The sequence below is a fragment of the Serinus canaria genome, chromosome Z, assembly GCF_022539315.1.
Source record: "Serinus canaria isolate serCan28SL12 chromosome Z, serCan2020, whole genome shotgun sequence".
NCBI classification, from domain to species: Eukaryota; Metazoa; Chordata; class Aves; order Passeriformes; family Fringillidae; genus Serinus; species Serinus canaria.
In genome coordinates this window covers 53,658,697-53,665,423 of record NC_066343.1, presented here as the reverse complement: position 1 = coordinate 53,665,423, position 6,727 = coordinate 53,658,697, and positions in this window count along the sequence as shown.

The following is a 6,727-nucleotide window of genomic DNA, read 5'->3' as shown; positions in this document are numbered from 1 at the left end:
TGCGAATTTCTCATTTTCAGGTTTTCCTAAGTAGAGCTTTGATGCTACATGATCTAGACTCATATAATCTCTGTGTTCCATTCTAGTGTTTCCAATACTTTTTTTCTTCTTTCTTGGCAACTTATTCAGAAAATTTCTATTTATTTCTTTCTAAAAACTAATTTCAAATAAAAGGACAGGATCGGGAGGAGGGTTCTGTCTTTTCCTTCCAAAGTATCATATCCATGGGCTGCAGATCATGCACAAGGATTTTTTTTAAGATCTTGCTCTGTGGACAGCACATTGAGAGACCATTAGCATTGTAACCATTTCTTCTTGTTCTGCCAGCCCAAATTGTGCCCAGAAAGCTTCATAATAATAGTATTCATTACTGTGATATGAGCAGAATGATCTGCAGAGATGGAAGAACAAGATAAGGCACTTTACTCTTAACTAGAATGCATTACTGCTGTGTTTATTGCCTACCACATAGCATTTGTTCATTTGCCATTGATAGTTATGCTAAGCTCATTTACACAACAGGTATGTATAAAATCTATGTGCTTGATTTGGGGAAATCTCCACTTTGGGCCAAGGCGGTAGGCAGGTACCCTCAAAGAATATTTATGCTGTCCTGCATGGACTTGTCATCTGTGAATTTATTTTTTTTTTAAAGAAAATGTTCACTGTCAAAATTAACAGATAATTAACAGTTATTGCAATCTGCCAGTCCTGAAGAAGTCTGCTACAGAGTTCACAAATGTAAAACTGTCCTTATCTTGCTACTCTAAATTTACCTGTAGTTTCAGGAAGTTCCTCTTGTGTTTCCACATCAGCATCCCAAAAAAGTCAACAGTCCAGAAAGTGCCACCATGTTTTTCATCTTTATAAATGATGGTAGAAACTGATTTTAGTCTATTAGAGTTAATTGCAGGAGTTGAATTTCTGATTTACAACCAGCTCAGTTTTAGCTGCTGCTTTAATAAGACCCTTTATATTGACCTTATCTGGTAACTCAGGGATATCAATCTTTCCTTCTTCCATCTATCACTCATGATATCCAGTAGGACTCAGTGCCTCCCAGTTGGCACCAGACTCCCTGCTGGCTACCTGGTTGTCTGAAATGTGAAATATGCTGGGGTATGCTGCAGTCTCCTTTCCTCCCAGCACACAGTTTCCTCAACATCACCTAAGTTAAACGTCCATATCACTTGTTTCTAAGGTAAAGGTATTAGTTGTGATGGAAAATCTGCGATGTCATGTAATGAAATGCTGAGTAGGAAGGAAATGTTGTACTGCATTCAGTGGCAGGGGGCTTAAAAAGAATAACATTTGTAAGTGGCATTTCATGGCATTGTGCTAAAAAGGGGCAATGAAGAGCATGCAAATGCAACATGGGGGAGTTCAGTGCAAACCTGTGTACTGCCACACTTCTGTGCTTCCGTTACAAAAATTAACTTCCTCAGAAAGGTGTAATTGATGCATTTCCTTAATAGACAATGCAGATCTTAATCCATTCTAAATTAACACTGGAGTGGAAAAACAACTAACCAACCAGCTTATTAAACTATCACCCTTAAAAAACCAAGTTTTTTTAAGCAGTTTTGCCTGGAAATACCAGCCTTGGTGTTTTTTTTAAAACTAAACTCTTCAAATGCTATACAATACTTTCTTTCAAGTGCAGCAAGTTTCATTTGACCAGAACCTAACCAAATTGAATACTTTAATGCATGGATAATTTCTTAGAAATCAATAACTGCTGCCAGCCAGAAAATATTTATTGTGTGAATTACAAGACACTAATAAAGACACAGAGGAAGATACCACCATTTAGCTTTATGAAGAACCCATTGTTCTGAAAGGGGCAGTTACATTTGTGTGTCAGGCCCCACGCGCACTGATAGTGTCTGTGATCACTCCCCCTCAGCAATTTACAGTTGCAGGCTGCTCTTGCCTTGTGCTGGCTGATCCTTGGGTTGCTGTGGTGGTTGCTCGCTCTGCCTCCCTAGCCTCCACACACAGTCATAAGGGTCATCATCAAAAAGTACTGGGATAATCCAACTTCCTTTTTCTCAGGCCCACAGCTTGGACATACTGTGCTGTCCCAGCTGCTCCTGGCATGATTCCTGGTGTGAAAACGCCATTCACTTTTGTTAAAATTTTAGAAGTTTAATAGTAATAAAAATAGTATTAAAAATTAGGACAATAAGAGACAATAAAAAGCAAAGAATTACAGATGTCTGTCACTCTAAGCACCCCTTGCTAACAAAGTATTACCCCTTAAAAGCAATAGCCTATTGTATATCGGTATATCTCATACATGATTCAAACATTCCTTTCAAACTAGGGTGTTTCTGCTTAATTTCAGCTTCCCCCTCCCATCTTTTAAATCAGCCTTCTTGGTTCCTCAAAGTCTGAGCTTTCCTGATAAGGAGGCAATAATTCTTCACCTGCGATCTTGGTGTCTGTGCTGTTACCTCTATCCAGATAGGATAATGCAAAGAATTTCTTGATGATCTTTTCCATTCCTTGAGCTAGTTACAAAAAGTATCTTACATCACATAGTTTCTATTTTAATATTATGCTATAATCTAAAAACTATATTTATCACACTACTTAAAAGAGATTAATACAGCATAACTTTCCAACACAACACATATAGTATTCATTTTAATATTTGCAAAGAGCCAATCATATAATATGCATTTTTCACACTAGGGTATGCTGGCTTTTGGAAGATGTCCAAAGGACAGGGCTTCTGGAAACTCTTGGCCACCTACAAGAATGTGAGGTGATGTGGTCCATAATCCAGATGCTGGTGCACACTTAGGAACAAATGGAGAAAGAAGTGACTTTATGGTGTTTAGCCACCGAGACTGCATGACACAGATGGTCTTGCAATGACACACAAGTAAAACTACAGGTGATAAGTAAGTTACTTCTGCTGTCTGATCACACCTGTGCACAGTGCTTCCCTATACTAGAATATCTTTTCCACAGGAAACAACTGTAGCAAACAGTAAGGTCATTGGCTGTGTCAGAACTCTCGTTGGGAATCTGTTGTGGTTCCCAGAACACGTGTGTGCACATGCGTAGACATTTCTTTTCCTTCCCATAACCATGTTTTTTTCTGGTTTCTTAACTACTAGGCTCAAGCAAAATACAGATTTACTTAAAAAGCAATTTCAAGCCTTTTTTGTTTTAACAGGCATACAAACTCTAAATTTACAGAAGTGAGCACCACAACATGTAACAATGTGGTTTTGTTTTCTTTCTGCTTGCATACACATTTGGAAGAAAATTGCCGTATTTATTTTCACCTGAAAAACAGCCAAGTGGTGTATTTCTCCTTCTCGTTGGATGCAGACATTTTGTGCTCTTCATTTTGCCAATTGACACAAACCAAAACTGTTTAATTACTGAGAAAAATTGAAATTACATAACACTGAAAACATCTTTCTGAGTTGTAGCTTTATTTCAGAACATGAGAACAAGGCAATTCCTAATATTCTTATCCTACAATACACTGAGCTGGTTCATGCTGAGGAAGCAGAGAGTCTTTGAGCATTCCTGGTAAGTTATGATTTCCCTGTGCTAAGCCAAAAAGCTTTCTGCTCACCACAAACATCTTTTGAGTTCTCTGTAGAGGCAGTACTTTCTTGCAGTGAAGGAGGATGGTGAGAACCTCTGCTTCTGCAACAACAGTCCATGCAGCAATGAGAGGGGCAAGAGTAAAGCGTGTAAAGGTGCAACACATGCAAGTGAAACTCTGGTTGGCATCTGAGGGTAATAATGCCTGTCCCAGTGACCTGAGCAAAGCTGGTGTGCCAGAGGTCACCAGGATGTCTAAAAATGGGTTGGCTATCTTGTGGGCTGCCTAAAAGTGACATGCTTCAAGGACTTCAGGTTCTGCTGCTCTGCCAGTGCACATTCTGGTGAGATGAATGGTTTGCTCCCAGGGCACAAGTGGCTTCTAACCAGGGGTTTTCCTGAGAATTGCACCATGGCTACACCTTCTAACCCAGTGCTTTCCTTCCTTCTTTGCTCCCTAGCACCTGAACGGAGATCAGAGTTTTAAGTCAGTTCTTGGCTACTCCTTGGCTGCCTTTTGTCCTGCAGGGACACTCCATACATCCCTTCCTCCTGACTTACTAGAACTTTGTAAGTCTGTGTGCATAAAATTCCCCCTACAAAGCTAGACCAAGGCATCTTGCCTTTCCATAGTGAATTCCCTGTCACTTGAAAGCCCTAAACAAGAATTAGCATTTTCTCAAAGAGACCCCCTGCCAAAAGGAAGACTTTGCAGCAGGAATTACTACTGGTTGAAGATTTCTGCCCAGTAAATTGGATCAGTCTTCTCTGATTTTAGAATGTGCATTTGATGGATAAATCTTATTCTAAATGCACTGATAGTTTGAGAATGACAGTTCTTTCCATGGAATAACATCTGCACACTGCTTTGCTATTAGTCTGCGTAATGTTTGCCAGCAACACAGCAGGGAAGTTCAAGCCTTTCTGATGATGAATTTTTACTGAAAAAGCCAAGGCACACATCCCAGAGCTCTAGGGTGCTCTAACTGATTGGAGAGCATTACAGAGCTCTGCTGGTTTCTTCAGTGTAGAGGCTGGGTTTGTTCATAACAGCCCTGGCTGACATTAACAGATCTGCACAGAGCAGTGAATTAATGGTGCTCCCTGTGCAGTGAATGCTTGCTGCTATTGCAGACATGCTGATGTGTGGTACAGCCCCTAAAAGTCTTCCACCACGCCCACACATCACCTTCACCAGCCTCTCTTTGTAAGACAGCTTAATTTTTAAATTAAACCTTAGATTCTCCTTCATGTTTTTAGTTGATTTTGCAGATGTGGGAATTTAACAAAACCTGACTAGACAGCTTCTTGCAATTGTATAAGAAGTCTGGAACAGAAATAGAAGATGATTGCAGTTTTGCTGACTTTTCAGTATTCTGTGATCCTTGTGTTCCCATGTCTTAACCACATTCTTTGGGAAGCTGACTGTGTTTCAAAGTTAATGACACCAGTGGTTTTCCACTGCTTGTTGGCTGGTCGTGCTGCTTTCCTGATCCTCGTTCAATTCTTGAGTCTACCTCTGCAACTTCTGGGGAAAGAAGCTACAAATCAAAGAAGGTGTACTGAGTCCCCAGCCCCGGTCCTGGCTTTGAGGAGTCCTCACCTGAGGCTGGGACTTTTGCTGCTGCTACAAAGCATGAGCATCAGCCACATCAGTGCATGCACTGTGATGAGGTCCTCTCAGATGCCCACAAACTGGTGTCCTTTGCAGTTTAATAACCATCTGGTTGACAGGATTAATCTTGTAAGAGCGGTAAATACCTTGTCTCTAGCTGAGTATATGCAGTCTTTGGAGCACCACTAAAAACAAAGTACATATCTGGTTTTTATTAACTGTACCACTATGGTAACTGGTCTCTTCAGTCCCTAGTATAACACCTAATTATGTAATGCTGATTCACCATATGATCCACTTCCTGAAGCCTCAACTCTGTTTGTTTGCATACATGAGGAAAGAGGAAGGGGTTTTACATCCTGCAATCCATCCCCGTTTCCTTGGTAAGTGTTGCTACATTATCTACACGTATGCATGTACCCCTATTCAGGAAAATAGCTTTTAGTTGCACTGAATTCCTAAAATAAGAGCAGTTAGGACTAGAAATAGAGTTTAAAATAGTTATATTAAATATTACAAAATGCACACACACACAGAGCAGTCAAGACCAGGGTCTTTCTAGAGAGTCCTTAATTTCCACTTTCCATAGCTTTACAGTAGTAATTCCTATTTGTGCGGAAAATAGATGGGAAAACAGACTTTCCCATCCATTTACAGCATACCTCCTTAATATGCAGCCCTCCTTTAGAACATACACGACGACTAAAATTAGTTTTAAATCTATCCTGGGCAGAGAAGGTAATATTCATACCTCTATCAAGTTTTTGTTCTTCACAAAGTTCAGGAGTTTACCACAACCTTGACTGAGCAGCGGTCTGCATGGATTAGTAAGGCTTTCTAAAATTGATGTGTTTTCTCGTTATTTCTTTATCTACCAATCTCTGGCCTTATCTACAAGCAGTGCGTTTGTAAAGACATATTTATCTGCTATTATGACGCCGGTCATATCTTAATTTGGCTTTGCAAGTTCCTGTCGTCACCATGGGAAGCTGAGAAACCCTTGGCTACTGCCTAGTACTACTGCCCATGATTCTTAGCGACTGAGGCTGGAGAAAGTATTTTGGAAACATCGAGGAAAGGTCTCAGCTCCTGCTAGGAAAGCACGGCCTTACAGCTGTCCTTGGAACAAACATGGCTTTTCCACGCAGGAACGGGGGCGAGTGCCGGGCGTGCGGCGCACCAAAGCGGCTTGCACCGGGGCTGATGCACCACAGCCTTAAACTTCAATCCCACGCTCGGCCTCGTAAGATCCGCACGTTTAAATGCCCAGTTCACTGAATTTAGTTGATCCCAGCTACTCAAAACCAGGTGCTTCAGTAAGTATATTAGCAGGCAAGTGGTCTCAGCAGTGTCCTTGCGAGCAGGACAGCCTGCCGCGGACGGCCCCGCTCGGATCCACCCTCCGTACCGCAGCACAGCAGCACCGCTGACTCCCGGAGCGCGGCAGCGAAGCTCGCACACGGGCTGACGACAGCGGAAGCCGGGTGGCGGGGCCGGGCCGGGCAGGCAGCGGGGCGGAGGCGGTGCCGCTCCGCCCGCGGC